Source organism: Rhinolophus sinicus, chromosome 16 (genome assembly GCF_057876585.1).
Source record: "Rhinolophus sinicus isolate RSI-liver-muscle chromosome 16, RSI-T2T, whole genome shotgun sequence".
NCBI lineage: Eukaryota > Metazoa > Chordata > Mammalia > Chiroptera > Rhinolophidae > Rhinolophus > Rhinolophus sinicus.
In genome coordinates this window covers 150,615,532-150,635,115 of record NC_142516.1, presented here as the reverse complement: position 1 = coordinate 150,635,115, position 19,584 = coordinate 150,615,532, and the positions used below count along the sequence as shown (strand labels likewise).

General features: G+C 36.8%; 1 protein-coding gene across 3 annotated transcripts in view; it reads left to right on the top strand.

Annotated features, from left to right (window-relative positions):
- The window catches only part of HS6ST3 (heparan sulfate 6-O-sulfotransferase 3), a 613,593-nt gene that overhangs the window by 245,020 nt on the left and 348,989 nt on the right, over positions 1 to 19,584 (top strand). The gene's annotated exons all lie outside the window — the stretch shown is intronic.

Sequence of the window (19,584 nt, the reverse complement as noted above, 5' to 3'; positions counted from 1 at the left end):
ATAAATAGCAGACATCAGTTGGTGTTTCTGACTAATCATTCTGATTTACTTCTCAGATCAATATTTGCATTTGACAAATAAGGTCAAAGTTATGAAGAACTTTATAATTGAGGATGTTTCTTCTCTGTACTTACCCATTTCCCTCAATCTAGGATTTGTTTAGAATTTTTTTTTATACAGTCTGTTAATGGGAATAAATAGCTTGGCTAGACCAAAGTGAAGGAATACATACATATATTTAAAGTTTTTTTTGCTGTGCATGTTTGTGTGTATGAGTGTGTGTATAATAGCATATTCTTGCTGAACCTACAGATTAAGTGTGAGTAATTCACCCCCATAGTGTGGTATATATTTGTGACAAGTGATGAATATAGGGCTAAGGGGCCTAATCAAGAAAAAGAAAAAAACCCTCAATGTCAATTATTGAGATTCAATCATACAGATTGAGATTCAGCCATATAGAGGCAAGTCTGAGAGGTGGTGAACAGGGTGAGGATGGGAGAGAAGGACACAAAAGAACCCAACTGCAAGGGATATATTAAGAATCCACTCTGGGAGAAGTTTCTGGAACAATGAGCCACACTTGGCAACATAGGCTGAAGCTCAGAGAGGAGCTGTGTTTGGGTCAGGTGTGTGGTGGTTGATTGACCCTGCTCTTTGCTAGGCCCTTGATAGTTTTTGTGTACCTGAAGGGTGAACACCTTTTGGTATAAAATCTAAAAGGGCCAAATCATGGGGGCCAAACAACTCTGTGGTGTGACCTCTGAGAGGAAAAAATGGGGGAAGAGGAGCAGTTCCCAGTTGGCCAAGAGCAGTGAACACACAGTGGTTGGGAGGAGCGAGCTGGCCTTGGGGTGAATATTCGTGGAACTGTCGTGTCTAAGGGAGATCAGAGGATGCTGACGCCTGGCAGAGCCTCGATGCATAAGGCAAGTCAATATAGCCCCAGAGCAGCATGAGAAAAGATACCGAGGAAGGGAAGACAGTCCAGGGCAGATGGTAACTCACAGCAGTGCAGAGGTGGCACTGAGACAGCTTCTGTGGGAGCTTAGAGAACATGAGAGACACCTCTTAAGAACTCCTTGAGATACCAGACGCAGAAATTAAACATGAAAAGTAGAGGCTATTTGAGACCCTGAAGTTATATTTGAGAAAAGGGACCTATGACTGAGCCATACTTAGAGCTATTAATATAACCTCACTTGGTATTACAATGCAGTGTTCTTGGTCTTTTAGCCTATGAGGACAAAGTTATATTTATTTGAGTATTCAAATGATAGTAACTCTGAGCTCCTACCTTGCTAGCAGTAAGTCTAATTGTGCTCCTTCTCAGGAGCTCCTCCGAGGCTGTATCCAACATCCACAGGGTGGTTACTGAAAACCAAAGGCCCGTTCTCATTAGTCTAGTCTTCTCCTAAGTGCAGGCAGTTGGAGTATGGTTTCCTTTGCCAGCAAGAGTTTTTGCTGTTGCTAAGTCGCCCTGGCTGCTGCTGTGGCTGTGGCCATTGGTAGAAATATTCCTTCCCTAACCTGGTGTTAAGCCTAGCCAGAGTTGTTCTTCTTTCTTATAGTGAATTTGATCTCAGGGGCTTCTTCATCTTGGACTTCGAGCTAAGTTGGCAATGTTCAATAACACTGAGCATCAGAGAGCTGGCTGTGAGTCCTCAATACCTTCCATCCCAGAAGACCCCTAAGATGCAAAGGTGTACAGCTCCCTTCTCACAACTTCTAACCGTTATATACTGATGGCTATGGGTGAGGGACAAAGTGATTCTATCCACTTACTTACTGTCATGTTCAGATTCTAGTTAAGGTTAAGTCCTCTTGTATTACCCTAAGATAAAGCGTTGAGAACTTGCTTTGGATTAGTTTAATTAAAATGAGGTTTTAAAGTGTTTCTTTCCAGGTTAAAATAAATATTCCCTAAGGAGAAATTCTAGCTCCAAAAAGGAATATGTGCCAATGTTTGTCAAAAGACACTTCACTACCCTTAAAAAAAATAGTCTTCCCCTGCCCCACCAACTATTTCATGTTCATTAGATCTCCATTCACATTTGTCTTTGCTAACTTGTTCACATTGAAGCATTGCATTGGTTATAGGAATGAGTTAAAATCTAGTAATTCCAGCTCTCCTCCAGCCAGATAGCACTATGAGAAAGTGGATAAAGCACTCCGAAGCTTGGAAGACAGAGGACCCTGGATGGACTAGATCTCTACCACTTATAAACTGTGTGACTACAGAGAAGTTACTTAATCTCTATGGACATTTATTGAATAGTGGGGTTTGGATAATGGTCCTCAAAATTTAGTCTTTGAAAGTATTTGTCATGTCTTACTCTGTAAGGGAATAGTAATGCTATCAATTGTCACAGGATTATCTTATATAGTGAAGTATAATTATTACCAATGACAATTACAGTGGTAACAAAAATTTTTTTTTCACTGCTTACTATTTTTCAGGTACTATAATTTACATAAATTATCTTATTTAATTAAGGTGTGCATGAGGTATGTATTAGTATATCCATTTTACAGAAGTTAAGTAACTTGTCCAAATTATTTATCTAGCAGGTAGCAGATCTGGGATTTAAACACAGGTCCAGCTGGGCTCTTAGAATTCTGTACATACGAGTATAGTGCATGCAGAAAAATACATTAACCAAAGTTCTAGTATGATTTGACTGTAAAGACATTTAATTCTAAGCAAAAATGAATTAGGTAATAAGAAAAAAACTAGGAATGAATTATTTGGAAAAGGAAAAAAAAGATCCATAGGAGAAAAAAAAATCCTGGAAAGTTGTTTTATAGTGACACAGATTGACCAAATGCCTTCCATGACAAAGCAACAGATCAATTTGTGTGAAAAAGTACTGATTTGCCAGGAAATCAGGCAGACTAATTATATGAGTAAATATATCCACTGTTTTTTATACCACGCCTCACCGAAAACAGTCTGGGAAGAAAACTCTTATTGCAGACAGTTCCTGACATAACTTGGGACTTCTCCATTCCACTGACACACTCTCACCTCTGAAATAACATGGAGAATGATGCCTTCACCCCATGTGAGCTCTCCTTCCAGATGTCTCCATTTCTCTCGGCCTCCATGGTGGCATCTCACAGGCAGTTTTTACCTCCTTCTCTCCTCTGACTCCTGTTGGTTACTTGCCTTTTGATTCTTCTGTGGATGCTGGGCTTTGATGTTGAACCAGACAGACACAGTCCTTGTTCTCCTGATGCTTGCTGTTCCTGGACATTACCTGTGGCTGAGGCTTTGATTCTTGTGAGAAAGATCTCAGCCAGAGTGGCTTCTTGCTACAGTCAAATTCTAGTGGAATCAGAAGAGACAGTGAAGTCTGCCTTAGACTTAGGGGAGGCTGGTGAGGGAAACAATCCTAGATGAATTCATCATTCATGTAAGCAATCCATTCACTTTTGTTTCCTACTGATTCTTGGATCTCTACTTGCCTTTTCATTCCTCTGCTTCCATGGACCCCAAGCTTTTATTATGTCCCCTTAGTTATTATGAGAGACTTCTAACTGGCCTTCAAATCATTCCTTTTTCTAGTGCTTTCTGCCAAATGCTGTCATATTTATTTCCCTGACATGTGAAGTCATTGTTTTACTTTTGAGCCAAAGACTATTGTGTATTCTGTGTCCCTATCATTTTTCCAAGTCAAGGCCAAGTTCCTCATTTTGTAATTCAAAGATCTCCATCAGTTGTTCACCCCGCCCTTTTTCACAAATCTTAGCCCCAGTCTTATCACTGTTCAGTGTCATCCATCTACCGAATCAAGTTCCATCTGATTCATTATTTCACCCCCCACAACTATTTATTTCACTGATGTTCACCACAGCCATGTTTGCTGTAGCTCGCTTTGTGGGTGCATCTTTATTTATAGATTAATTTCTCTTTACCAGACCATTTGACACTAAGTTGTAGACATGATGCATCATCCCTAAACATTTTAGGTACATCTCTTCAAAATAAGGATGTTCTCCTACACAAACATTGTCACATCCAAGAAGTCAGCACTGATTCAATATTACCTTAAACTCAGGTCTGTGTTTACAGTTCTCTGATTTGCGGGGAAAAAAGTCCTATGTAGCTATTTTTCCCCTCTCTAGGATCTAATCAAGGAATTGCATGCATTAGGTAGTCAGGTCTCTTTAGGATCCTTTAATCTAGAACACGCCCGCATGATGTTTTATCTTTCGTGACATTGATATTTTTGAAGCGTACATGTCAAGCATTTTGTAGAATATTCCTCTATTTTGGATTTGTCTGATGGTTTCTTCACAATTATGTTCTGGTTAAACGTTTTAGCAAAATATTATATATTAGGTGATATTGATTGGTTATTTTTTTTACTTTTTCTTTCCTCATGTTGCTCTCTTGGCTTGAATGTTCTCTCACTTCCATTTCATGACTACAAACCCTATATTTCCTTCAGTTAAATTCAGAAAATTATTATGTGACCCTTGCGCTGTGCCAGGTGACCTGGGTGCACGAAGGAAGTAGAAGATTCTTCTTCCAGGGCAGCGCCATGATCCACACCCTCCAAGGAATCTTCTCTGATTAATTCTGCTTACAATGATCTCGTCTTTCCTGAATTTCTGTAGTCCTATAGTCTATAAACTGTAAGCCTGTTTTCATTATTAATGTTCGGCCTTATTGGATGCTATAATATTTTTGATGTATGTGACTCTTCTTGTCCAACAAGACTCTAAGTTCCTTTAAGGCAGATACATGTCTTTTACCATTTTTTTTCTTGTCCGTTAACAGCACTCAGCACTGTGCTAGACCAAAGGCAAGTACTTAAGAAATAATAGTTCAGTGTTTTTATAATGCCTTCTTTACTTCAAAGCTCTTTGACTATTTTTTCAAATGGAGGTAATTCTTGGTAGTCTTCTGCATTGGAAGAAGCTGTGGCATAGATGATACATTAATATATAGCTTTAAAATGAGTTACATGACTTTTGAAAAATCACCCTTTTATATCATCCTTATTATGTTTGACCATGATCAGTTTGTGTTTCCTGAGTATAAACTTGAACACTGTGGAAAGATAATCAGGAGTGTATTGTGATTCAGATTTTTAAATTAACCATGGATGATCTTCAAAGCAAATAATCCACATTTTCAAAATTAATCATTTAAACCCTTTGTTTACATATAAAAATAGATGGTTGAACCATCATGCTATTCTGTACCGGAATCATTCTTCTCATGGAGCTATTTATCATCTGTCTGTGCATGTTGGTGGAAACATTTTCTCTTGGAAATCAAAATGATGGCTTGGAAGGCAGATAATTATAATGTAGCCAAAAACCATGTTGTACAGACTCCAGTGGGGCGGCTGAGGTTTTATAAAGGTTTCTTAAATTTTGCATTGTACTTTATTATTCTACATTGAGGGAAAAACATGTTTATAGTCATGGACCACCTGGATCTCTCCAGTTACCCCAAGGCCCCAAATATTGTCTGCCCCATGCAGAATCAATTATTAAGAGTAAAGCTTTCATACATCACTGCTTTTTTGCTTGTTTATTCATTTACTTATTTTGGATCCACCAATTCACTGAAGCTTTGTGCGGTGCAATAAACAGGGAGTTCCATAAAGCCTGTCTTTTCTCTACCTTTGTGCATTAGGTGACATTTGCAGGTGATTGTGCCGGGTCCGTTGATTACTAGCCATCTGGTGTAGCCTTGGCCTCTGAGTCTTAGAGCCATAGAGCCCCCAGCAGTAGATTTATCAACAATTCTGGTATGAAACAACCATTTGGCCCTCTTTGATGGCCTTTAAAGTGTCACTACCCTCTGGTCTGTCTTGACTGCCATAGTTTCATTTGTGATTTGTTTGTTGGAAAATAATTATCAAGGTATTATTTAATCATATACTTTTGATCACATCCAAATTAGTGTTACATTTGCATTTATGGAGCTTAATCACAGAGCAAGTGTGAAAGAATTCTATATGGATGTCCAGAAGAATCAAAGTAGCCATGTTGAGTTAGTAATAAGTTAGACATGGTTCTAAGAGTAGTGAGTCTGTGGATTATAATCAGAAGAGTTTAATGTTCACAAAGATGGCTTGTTGTATAGTTTCTGAAGGATTGCCATCACATTTGTGCCTAACAAATTAAATATATTCTTCATGAATATAATAAGGCAGTATTAATTTACTAAATGAGAAGGTGGTTATAAGGAATAATTAGCTAAAATGATTTCAAAAGTCTCTGCAAATAAAACTAGTTGTATAAACAAACCTTCAAATTACAGTGGGCCCATATTCCTAGAGCTAATGAAAAATGTGATCGTACCTGAACCTTTTGACAATAGGAAAGGAGAAAAGGTCATTCATGTTATACTTTTTAAAAAGTTCCTAAAACTTCTTACCATTGGCTACATCCTTATTTAATGTAGCTGGGAAAGCTTTGTGGAAATCTTATGGATTTGTTAAACATTTAATAAACTTATAGGTTAGAAATAAATAGGTATACCAAATTGATATAAATAATTGTCAGTTATTTCAAAAACCTGCCCCAGTGGGTGTATATAGGATTTTATTTTTCTCTCTGTATGGAATACATTGATACGGAGGCCTAGCATTTAAAAAAAAAAAAAAAATTCAGGCATTTATCTAGTGAGGTAATTAGTGAATTCAATCCCTAAACTTACCTTTCCTCTACAAAAAAACACTATGCATGAAAATATGAGTATATAATATTTAAGCTCTTAATTAGCACAATGGATGAAAACTATTAGAAATGGAAGGGATCTTAAAAACCATCTAGCTGAAACCTTTTGTTTTATAGATGAGAAAACTAACTTAGGACTAGATAGCTGAAGGTGCTTGACCAAGATTTTAACACTGATAGAATTAAGATTTCAACTCTGGTTTCCTATCTTCTAAGCCATTACTCTTTCCACATACCGAAAGAAAACAGAACATTTTAAATAATTTTATGCTTACTGAGGATCAACTCAGCAAGGAGGTCGGTAAGAGGTCACCAAAACCAAACTTTCACTTTTGAACTTGTCTTGAAATTTCTTTTCCTTATTCCTGCTCTTTCTGGTATTGTAGATGACAGTATCACTTCAGGGCTGAACTAATTTATTTATTTTTTGCCATTTTAATTTCAGTGAAATTTAAGAATGTCTTTAGTATAGATATAAACCAAGGCTTTTATTTTAAATTATCTGTGATTTTATTATCACTTGAAATATTGCATAGGATATTAGTTATGTCCAATAAGCATGAATTGAATGATCGTTCATGAGAAGCTCATGATCTGCACATAAGAGCTCATAGATATTAAAAATATTTGTAGATCGTTAAAGGTACCATGCAATATGCGAGATCCTTCTTCCACTCTTAAATAGACTCTTCCCTTTTTCTCATCTACCACACTTGATCTGTCACCAAACCCTGTTGATTTTCACCTCTTAAGTGTAGGCCAACATGTGCCCCTTTTCACCCTTTTCCCTAGCTGCTCTGGGGGACTCAGGCTGTATCACCTCTGAGCTGACTGTTGCAACAGACTCTTAACTGGCCACGAGTCTCTGTCCCTCTCATTGACTCCATGCAGTTCAGCTTTCTTAACATCACCACATTATTTTTCTAAATTTTCAATCACTGCATGGCTTCAAACCTGTAATTTGTACCTCTTCATTGACAGGCTAAATTTCTAGCTCCATTGCACCCACTTACAACATTCTTTGCTTCTTTAACAGTATGTTCTACCTCCTAACCTGATTCCTGCACCTAATACCCCGTCACCCCCACATCTCCGTTCATGTGATCTTTTTGACTAACTCGCCAATCCCCCCCCCTCACTCCCACCAAGAAGACCAGCCAACACCTTCATGCTCAAGATGCACTTCTTCCTCTATGCTCACTTGATAGAAATATATTCATATTTGTTATTTTTTATTCCCAGTATGTATAAGTTCAGAGACCTATTTTTTGTCTATGTATCCCCATCACCCTGCACTTTGAGAAGCCCAAATATCATTGATCTTCATTCTTTGTGGTTTCCATATTTGAGAATTCCCCTTAGCATTTATTTGAAGCCCCCAAATAAATACTCATGTTGCTTTCACGATCATTTACAGACATGCACGGAGTGACAAATTTTCAGTCACTTAAAGTGCACATTTCCTTCTTATTAAACAAGGTGACACTCTATTTTTTCAGCTCTCAAATTGTAAACAAATGTCCTATTAGGAGTCTAGTGCCACATTTTTACATTTTTATGCATTTTGTTGGTGATTTTCTTGTTTAAAATGGCCACCAAACATCATGCTGAAGGTCTGTCTATTGTACCCAGGTGCAGAAAGGCTTTAATGTGTCTTATGGAGAAAATACTTGTGTTAAATAAAGTTTGTTGAAGAATGAGTTATATCCTGTAACAAAGATGCTTTTACTTAGAGGGTGGGTTTGAGGGAAGGGATGGCATGCTGAAGAAGTGATACGTGATCTGAGATCTGAAGGACTAGTGGAAGCTAAGTTGGTGAATGAAGTTGGAATGAGGATAAGAGAGAGTTTTGACTTTATCAAATGGGTGCATAGCCTGCACAAAGATCCTGTGGCAGAATGGAACATGGCACATTTAAGGAACTTAAAGTAACTGCTCTGGCCAAAGAGCAGTGAGCGTAAGGGAGATTGATAGGAGAAAAGGCTGGAGATGTAGGAGGAAACAGACCCTGACTCAAAGACAGCATTGATGGTTTGGGTGATTACCCTACAAACAGTACGAGGCCGTTCGGGGGTCTTACCTTTTTATGTTTTTTTTATTTTTTTTATTACATTTATGGGAATAACATTGGTTATAAATATTATGTAATTTTCAACTGTACAAGATTATAATTTGACATCTGTATAATCCATTGTGTGTTCACTACCTGAAGACTAGTTGCCTTCTGTTATTATAGATTTGAATCCCTTTACCCAATTCACCGCCCCCAAACTGAATGAGAGAAGATATTTGCAAATGATAGTTCTGATTGGGGGTTAATATAGAAAATATATAAAGAACTCATTCAAGGATTTAAACATGGTAGTGACATAAGTATATTTGTGTTCTAAAATGATCGCTTGGCTTCCAGTATGGAGAATAGATTGTAAAGGGGTAGAAGTAGCCAAGAGAATGACCTAGGAAGATCCCAGATAGGAGTTTATTGTAGTCATCCAAGAAAGTTCTAAGTGTGCCAAGGTTTACTATAAAATTTATAAACACTTATGTGAATGATTTAAATAAATTTAAATTTGTTGCCTTTAATTTTAAAGGCTGATTTTTTTTTCTTAATAATTATTACCTTCATACTGATGCTATAAATTTTGAAATAATATTCATAGATAAGCATATATTTTTTGAGTAAAAAAGTGTGCTTGCTTGCCAGTAAAATTCTTGATTATTCCACTTTTTAAAGAAAGAGAAGTGAAGCATTTCAGAATTTAAAATTTGTAGTTACTTTTAGTTGTGGTAGTGAATATGCAGTTACTCTTTTGGAAAAAGAACTCAGCCTGCAGAACCTGGGACAAGATAGGGAAATAGGCTTGTTTAGAGAAAGCAAAAATAAAATCTCCTGTCATCTCATGTAAGTGATATTAGTCCTGAACTTCCAAGCTAAAAATAAAAATTTAGGGGTTGGGTGAGGAAAATGAGCCAGCCAAAGTTTAAAAAGGCCAAGATATTCTCTGAATGGATGATGTCGGTAGGTAGGCATCCCAGATGCTCATAACCGTTTGTAGCTTGTAAGACCAGAAAATTGTTCAATAATGAAAGTAATCGTAGGGAAGGAATGATCTTAGTCATATGTTTTATAAACTTTTTAATAAGGTATAAATTTTAAATGATTAGGCAAATATAGAGAAACTGAAATGTGTTGTTTTCAGTATTGTCAACCTCACTTACAGACTGTAACCTCTGTGCTCTCTTAGCTCCCTCTCTATTGTCACTGAGGAAGCAGGGTAAACCAGATGTCTGGCTGTAGCAGCTCTTTTACTGCTTGAATTTCTTCACAGTTTTTCTTGTGGTCCTTAATGCCTACTGAGAGGAGTGCTTTAGTTTCAGGTAGACTCAGCCAGTTTTCCTGCCTTTTTCTAGAATGGAATAGCCACAACTTGTAATTAGGAGTTCAGTAGTGTTTAGGTCTCTAACGTGCCTTGAATAAGGGGATATGTCAACTTTTTCAGCCTCTAGCAAGGGATCAAGCTTCTCTTCCAATCTTAACTCCTGCCCTGCTTTCATTTTGACTTTTGACAGGGTAAGGGCCCTTCTATCGTTTGTAGTCTCAGTTTTAAAACAGTATGGTATCATTTTTATAAAGCTATACCTAAAGTCTGATAAATTATTAGGTTGGTGCAAAAGTAATTACAGTTTAAAAGGGTAGAAATAATTGCAGAAACCACAATTAATTTCGCACCAACCTAATAACTTTAGAGGTGAGGCACTGCGTATCTGGTAGAAAAATTATTTGTATAAAACTGTATAGTCCTTATTGTGTAGAACATGAAGAAAGGAATGGATTTAGCTTTTTTGCCAATAATCTTTGTAATGAAGAGCTTAGAATGTGATCCTGTTATTTGAATGTTTCCTGCCTTATGGTACATTGTCTAGTACTATGATGCAGAGTAGTATTAGAATACTGCAAATTGAAACTCATTTTTGTACAAAGTGAGATTTAGAGCTTTTAAAGAAAAAATATACACAAAGGTGAGAGAATTGTGATATCGAATATACAAAAGAATTCAGCTTTTCTATACTGTGTAAAAACTAATGGATAATTTTTATTATTTTATTAACTGTAGGAAAAATTAAGTATTGGAGTTGGCTGAAACATTAAACTATGACTCCCTCTCCCCATTTGCACCAAGAAAATCTTTCTATTAAGTCTTTATTTGTCCACTTATTGCTTTGTGGTCTTCTCAAAAGGAAGGCTTTGGGCTAATGCACTTATATTATTGGAAGATATTCGTTTGCCCCACAGGATGTTGGGGAGACTCTATTTCTTTTTCCAGTCATCTGAGTTAAAAGATAAATTATGTTTTTGTAATAATAATACTATTGTAAATTTTTTTTATAGTACATACTCCTGAGAACAACAAAGAGAGGTGATACAGCATCCCTGGGAGGTTTCTAGCAACTGTTTTTATAAAAAAACAAACTAGTATGTCAAATTTATCTTTAATAGCAGACTGAACTCTATTCTAAATTCAAAGTAGAAAGTCTAGTGCTAAGTCTGCTGTTATGGTATTAATACGTTTTCTCTGTCTCTTTTGGGTCGCATGTTCTTTCCTCCTAGCAAGCCAAACTACCATTAGCAATGCATTAACAGACAGCATCCAGAGATCAGACTTTCAATACTGAGTTAGGTAGTAACCTCACCTCATGTGTTCTACCTCATTGTTTCTTTTCACATTGCTATCATTGAACTTATCTCATTAAAACTGTATTGTTTGTTTGTCTTGACCCCTGCCCTCTCCCAGTCTCAACAGTGTTGACTCCTTGAAGACAGAATTTTAAGAATATTTATTTACTTTTATATATTTCATTCTAGGCACACTGCCTTGGACATAATAAAGAGTACATGAATATTTAGTGAAAGAGAGCCATAAGGGATAGGACAGAGAGAAGGAGGGAAGAAAGGAAAGAGAAAATGAAGAAAGTAAGGAAGAGCTATGGAAGGGACAAAAGGATGGAAAGATCCACCATGTACTAGCTATAAGGATGTTTGCCTCAACTTGTTGTTGTTTTTTTTAATTGGTAAAATGGGGGAATGATACACATGTTCTGTGGTTAACCAGGGATTACCTGAGAGAACATTTATAGAATATATGTACTATGGTTAATTATAGTACTTTCTTTCTAATCCTTCCCTTTGAAAAATCCTGTATTTCCTCTAAAAGTCTTCTCAAATCAATCCTGCCTAGCCCAGTTTGGAAATTCCAAGACCTCAGCATATAAATATATAGGTTATACTACACTAAAGTGAATTTTGATGTTTTCTTGATGGCTTCCTTTAGATCTTTCCACTAGAGCCATGTGGTGTGCTGGAGCCATTTTTCCCCATCTCTTGATCAGTGACATCCTACTGGTAGCTTGAAATCAGTCATGGAAATTGACAAACACATTTTCTCCCCAGAGATGTGTTGTTAAATGTTTACCAGCACAGCACTGGTTTTGTCCCTCTTGCATCTGTCCTATAGGTGGCTCTTGGGCAAGAGCAATGGATGTTCCATTTTTTAGTATCCCTATGGTAAGTCAACACTTATAAATGGTGACAACATTGATTTGACTAGGGACAATTACAATGAAAAGAAAATGTATGGTAAAGGCAAAGCCAAAGAATCCAAGGAGGAATATACGGTCATTGCTGGTCTCAGAAAAATCTCTCCTTTTAGACTAGCCAGTTTACAATATAGCTATCTAATTTTAAAGCATTTTGTAGACTTTTTAAGGATGACTTGTCTTTTATAATAGCCTGTAATGTTATTACCATGTTATTAAATATTTCTGAATATCTTGTTTTTTTTTCTTTGACGCACCTATTCTTTTGAATAATCCGTCTTTGTCTATCTTAATACATTACTTTTTAACTAAGGCTAACTCCAACATTCTTATTAAGCATATAAGCAGTCCACTTTTTTGACCCACCAATATGAATTGTTAAAAAATGTCCTTTAAAATTCAAATTATTTGTGCATAAGATAATTTTATTGCTTTTCCTACAGAAAGATAGATGGAATATTCATGCTTCTTTATTCATTGAGGGCCTTTTAACCATAGAAAAGTAGTGGGCTGATTGCTAGAGAATCCTGAAAATTTCCTGCTAATAAGAACAAATAAGACATACACAATTATTAAATTCAGCATCTTTGCCTGTACTTTCACATGTATAATACTTTAGAGTTTACACAGAGCTTAAACGGAATAACAATGATACCACTTTTTCAGCATTTACCAGGTGTCAGTTTTAGGGTAAATTGCTTTATAGATATTATCATTTTATCCTCACAACAACCGTAGGTGATTTTTAGACTAAGTATCATTATCTTCCTCATTTTACAGATGGGAAAATAGAGGCTTAAGCCTGTTACGATTTTCTGAATAATCTAGTTAGATTTACAAAACTACTAGACATGCCCTTTCCTTTTGTATGGGAAAATACATTAATGTGTTTTGAGCAGGTTCTACCTTCTTTCTAGTTGACCTTGAGCAAGCCACTTTACTTATCTTTGCCTTACTTTCTTTACTGTAAGATGAGGATAATTATCCAACCTCATAGACCTATGGTGACTATTAAATGTAATGATGTGTACAATGCTCATTACATACAAGTGCTGAACATGTGCTTTCTACTCTTGTTCTTATCATAGCTCCTGTTATAAAAAAGTTCTCCAGTAGCATTCATGCATTCTCATTTTAGTTCTTAACTATGCACTATTTTTTTTTGTTTGTTTTTAATTGACTGAAGGAGGTTAGGTTGCTGTAGTAACACCATTGTTTTGCATTTCACAATTTTGAAAACACCTCTAAGGTGACCTCCCCGGAGTCATGTCCTTCTATAATCCCTCACCCTTGAGCAGTGGGTGGAAGTTGTGACTTTCTACAAGGAGCAAATAAGATTTGGGAAAGGTGATAAGATGTCCCTCCTGTGGATATATTATGTTGTAAGGCTTCGCAGATGGGAGTGCCAGATTCTCCTGGTAGCCCTGAAGAAGCGAGCTGACGTGTTGTGACAGGCCAGTGGAGAAGGCCACATGGCATGGAAGTGCAGATGGCCTCTGAGAGCTGACAGTGGCACTCAGATGACATCCAGCACGTAGATAGGGACCTCAGGAACTGGATGTTGCCAAGTGCCAATGAGTTTGGAAGAGGACCCCCAGTTCCAGAAATGAATGTAACCTGGCAGATACCATAATTGCAGACTTGTGAGGCCCTGGGTAGAGGACCCTGTATGCTGTGTGCAGACTCCTGACCCCCAGAAACTGCCAGATGATAAGTGTGTATCGGTTTAAGCCACATTTATTGTCATTTGTTACACAGCAGTAGATAACTAATACACATATTGATTGAAATTTCTGAATACTTAAGTTTGACCTATTTTTGCCACATTAGTATTGGATAGTAAGGTATACCTGACACTTAATTTGTAATTAGAGCCAAATAAAAGCTAGCTTTTAATTTTTTAAAGAACTATTAATACTTCTTAATTATCAACACATTTAAAATATGAGTGAAATTAAAGAGATAAAACAGACCCTTTCAGACTCAAAGAGATGTTAGGGTTAGTCTAACCCTTTTATTTTACAGATAAGAAAATGAAATCACCTTTACACTACATTCCATTGACTCTATACATTATGAAGATTTGACTGAGATTTTTATAAGGTTGTACTGAACGAGGTCTTTAATTTATATAAATATTCCTTATATTGTTTATTTATAGAAGTGAGGGAATACATAAAGTTGCGTTGTACCAATACAAAGAACATACTTTTATGTTTGGCCTATTTGTATGAACTAAGACCCATAGCCATTATAGACGTTCACTAGTTGTCAGAGTGCAGGTAGCCAAGAGTCAACCATATCCACTGACTGGTGCCATCAGTCATGCCATCCCTCTTCTTAAGGGCCGGCTGACTGACTTTTGACTTAGGATTGAGAAACTCAAGTTTATTGAGTTTACTTGTGTGTATACTGTAGAGTTTGCAAGATTTAGTTGAGTCATGGACTCATTATGCCTATGGAATAAGTAAAAACTCTACCCTGTGCTATTTAAGGATTTTCCTCAGTGATCTGGCCTAATTTATTGCTTCAGCCCTGTGAGCCTCCACGCCAAACTCAAAGTTTCTTTTCAAGGGAAGCTGACCTTATATCCACCTCTGGGTTTTGTTCACATAACTCACTACAAGTTTGAACTCCACTTTTTCTTCAGACAGGGAAGCTCAAGTTGTCCATCTTTTCAATGGGGAGACTTCTGCCCATCTGAACCAGAAATGCTCCTTTTGATTTGGTAGTGCTAAAGTCACACACACACACACTCACACACATACTCTTGACTCCCTAAATAGACTATACATTCCCTGAGTTTAGAGTACCATATACCAATTTTTATCCCCACAGTATCTAGTAATGTACCTTGATAGATATTAATTTAATGTTTGTTAACTGATTAATTCATCAATTACTGTGGATAAGGAAATGGGTAATGGATATAATCAGAGGGGTGATAACAGGAACTTGTTACAGTTGGTGAGAACTATGGAGTTGGTAATGGCTATAATTAGAGATCTAATAACAGGAGCATATCTGGAAAGGGATGTTGATGGGAAGAGAAGGCCACAGGGAATAAGTGACATGAGAACAGGCATTGAAACTTGAATGCCTGAAGGAAAATCCCCCAATGGCGCAGGGTATTATGGTTTTGGAATTGGGAGAGTTGCATAATTCTCTTGGAAGGAGGAAAACTTGGAAGGAGGAAAACATATGGTTTGTATGTTCCACTCCGTGTGTGTGTGTGTGTGTGTGTCACTAAAATGTCCTTGAGTTAAAGCCCATCAAGATTTCAGGGCATTTTCTTTTCCTCCTCCCGAGTAACCTACCTCTTGTTTTTCAGACCCAGAGTGTTAATTTGCAAAATGAGAAGATAGTGTAAAGAGCTCAAATCTAAAAAAAAAGAACAGAAAAATTTTCAAGCACACCTATCTGGAATGAAATTATTTGAATATGAAACTGAGTACCTCTAATTTAAAATATGTCGATTGTTAAATGTTTAATTATTTTAAGCAAGTGTAGGGAAGATGTGAAAGTAATTAAAATGGTATGGAAACTGGAGAGTACACAAGAGGCTGCACCCTCCTTTTGCTGCGAATCTTTTAACAAACGACTTCTTTTGTCCTTATTTTTTTCCCTTTCACTAATTGAAAAGACCTATCTTTGTTATTATTGAATATCATTCTATTTTTAACTCCAACTTGTAGGGGTCATTTGAAACTGTGTTCCGCCCTCGAAGCCCTCCAAGTTGGATGTTAATACAGACTTCATAAGCATTCTTTGCTTCCCCATCATCCACCTCACCCTTCAGAATGCCAGCTGTAACAGGCCTGAAGTCCCCTTGCTGGTGTCCCTTAGTAAATTGATAACTCCTACAGAGCTACATACATCTGTCCTGCCTCTACAGGCTGAAAGTGCCTGAATATACTCAATGAATCTTGGTAACAACTACTGTTTCTCAGTTTCATATAGCTTTATTTGTCGACCGCTGTAATGACCACAAGCATACACGTTCGTGAATCAGAAATCCCTTATCATGACTTTTTAAATTTACCATATAACTTTGTTTAATAATGTGTATATTAAAGAGCTCATTAATCCAAACTCTCTGAACTACTCAGAAATCTTTAAAGTTGAAATAAACATATGTTTATACATATTAACTGTCTATATAAGATACAGGTGCATGTATAAGCTGTAAGACCTTGGATTAGTTATTTAGCTTCTCAGATTCTCATCTATATAATGGGGATGATAGCATTTACCCCATAAGACCGGTAGGTGGATTCAGTGAGGTAATATATGTAAGCTGCTTAGAACTGTCTGATATATATATACATACTATATAAGTTTTAGTTATCGTTCGGTGGTTTGAAATGGTTGATGTTAATGTGACTGATCATTCTTAGGTCTACATTTGTTTATTGAGGCATGATTTACATACAATAAAATGCACAATTTTAAGTGTGCAGTTGGATGCCTTTGACAACTGTATACACTTGTGTTATTTACATTCCAGTTAAGATACAGAACATTTTGTATCACCACGGAAAGTGCTCACTTGCAGTCAACCTCCTGTCTCCCAGAGAGGAAAATATATTCTTGTTTCTGTCACCAAAGATTAGTTTTTCCTGGTATAGAACTCCAGATGAACGGAATCATGGGATATGCACTCTTTTGTGTCTTGCTTCTTTTCTGCATCATATTTTTGACATTCACCGATGTTGCTGCCTGTGTCAGTGGTTCAGTCCTTTGCATTACTGAGGGGTATTTATGGATATGCAAGTTGTTTATTCTCCTCTTGATGGACATTTGGGTTGTTTCTAGTTTAGGATCTCTTAAGGATGAAAATGCAATGCGTATTATATACATCTTTTTGTGGATACACGTTTCCTTCCTCTTTGGTAACACCTGGGAGTGGAATCACGGGATATAGGTTAGGTGCATGTTAGCTTTTAAAGAAAGTTAACCATTTCCAAGATGGTTTTACCATTTTTATATCCTCACCAGCAATGTATGAGATTTCCAGCTGCTCCATGTCCTCACTGACCTCCGTCTGTCTGCCATTTCAGCCATGCTAGTGGGCATGAAGTGGATCTCAGTATAGTTTTCATTTCCATTTCCCTGTTGACTAATGATGAGGAGCTTCTTTTCGTGTGCTTATTGGCCATTCATACGCCTTCCTCTGTGAAGTGTCGATTCAAGTATTTTGCCAATTTTAACTTGTTTGTTTTTATTATTAATTATTTTGATGTGATTTGAATACATACATGCAATTAAATTATTTGTGTCCATACAGCACACTTATTATGTGTTTATTCCATTTGTCAAGGGAAGCAAATCATTATCAAATTAGTGTACTTATCTTCAGATAGACTCAGTAAAGTATCAGTACCTTTGTTTGAGAATTTCACACAAAAGCCAGAGCCCAAGCAGGTGTTGCTACCATCTGAGAGTGATAATAATTTGCAGATGCTACATATGGTATCTCTAGTAGCTCAGATTCTACATTATGTAGCTCTCTACATTTTTACACTTTTGTGACTTAATCATTTCTTTCCTACACTTGTTTTAATTTGTCTCTTCAAGGAGAAAAAAATCCCTGTGAGAATATAAGAATAATTAGTTTCTATGAGTTGGAAATTTGCAACAACTATTTTTTCAAGGTTTGGGGAGCAACTCTTTTTTGAGGGGCATTACCTTCTATGTACAATAATGTAGTTGTGCAAGTTGAATGCTTTCATTAGCTTATATCAGGGTCATTACAGTAGTGATGGCTAAGAAATGTTAATACACACTTAGAAAATGTGTTTGTTAATGGCTCTCAGGCAAAGACTGTGACAGAGCTGCCCCTAATTCCATAAACATAAGGCATATTAATCCCTTTAGTTGACAGGTGCTTAAATGGGCAGATCCGATGAGTAATTGGGTTGTTCTCCTAATCCTTAGCTTTGAATATAAATGAGAAATATCTGGATGTTTTTATTTGTCTTCAGTAATGTCTTCTAATTGATTTATTTTAAAATGAACTGTTTCTGTAGAACAGTGATTTGTTTCAGCATCTGTTGTTCATATGAGAGGAGTTGCAATTATAAAACGTTTCTAAAAGTTTATACCTTTTAACACTCAACTCTCTGTCCAAATCCCATAAAGGACTGGTGAAGTCATCCTCCAATTATTTCATTTTTAATAACATTATTTTGGAGGGAAACAAACCTATTCCCCAGGAGTAAGATGAATTCCTTTAGAGGCTGCTCTGTGCCTTATATGCCCCCAGGATACAATTTAGTGTTATACTGTGTGACCCAAAAATTTTAAGGTACTTTCCAAAAGAGCCTTAATATGCTCTCAGGAGGCATCACACCTGTCCTGGAAAGACCCAGCTCAATATTCCTCTTTACTTGACAGTGGAAGACATTAGTTAACATTTTAAAGAGTGGGCTGATATATTTCTGAAGCTTTTGTTGCAGACGCTCATCTGTCAGTGTGATGAAGGATTGGGGAAAAATTAGAATAAGTGAGAATTGTGGCATGAGAAGAATGGAACACATTTTATAGAGCAATAGAGAAAGAAAAGTTTGGAAGGAAAAGTTGGGGAGTTCTTCAGTGCCAAATCCAGCCAACAAGCCAAGAAGCTCCTGAAAGGTCAGCACTCTAAAAATAGCAACAATGCAGCAAACCCCTTTCACTGGAGCCACAGGGCTTTAAAAGACAGTGGAGAGCTGGGGGAAAAGGTCAGGTAAAAAATGTGTTACTATATCCAGAGACACACAGGGGAGAAAACACCTGAGTAGCCACATTTTGTATATGTAATTTTTTCTTTTTCCCAAATTTAGGTCTCTTTCTGTATTACCTGTCCACATATACCATAATGTGGACAAACATTTGAAATCTTAGTTCATACAGATAGCTGTGTAAATTTTTAATTGATTACCATTTTTAATATGATTAACATTAACGAATGTTAATGTTTTATTTGGGGGGAAGGTGAACGACGTGAAGGTGTTGCTACATGTGGCAATATGTTGTTACCATTTTTGGTGGTGATTGTTGGGAACTCCTAGAGGGAAGAGTCCATCCCTCTTCATTTCTGTACCTCCTGGATCTGCCACCTTGGGTTCCTTCTAGACACACAAGGAACATCAGCTGATGGAATGAAATCTGATTCAGGAGCTTTCTACCAGACTTGAATACTTCTTAATAATGATCTTTTCCACAGAATTCTTCAAACCCCTTTTCTCAAATAGTAAGTACATCCACAGGGGTGCTACATTTTCTACCTCTTTTGCTGGTATACAT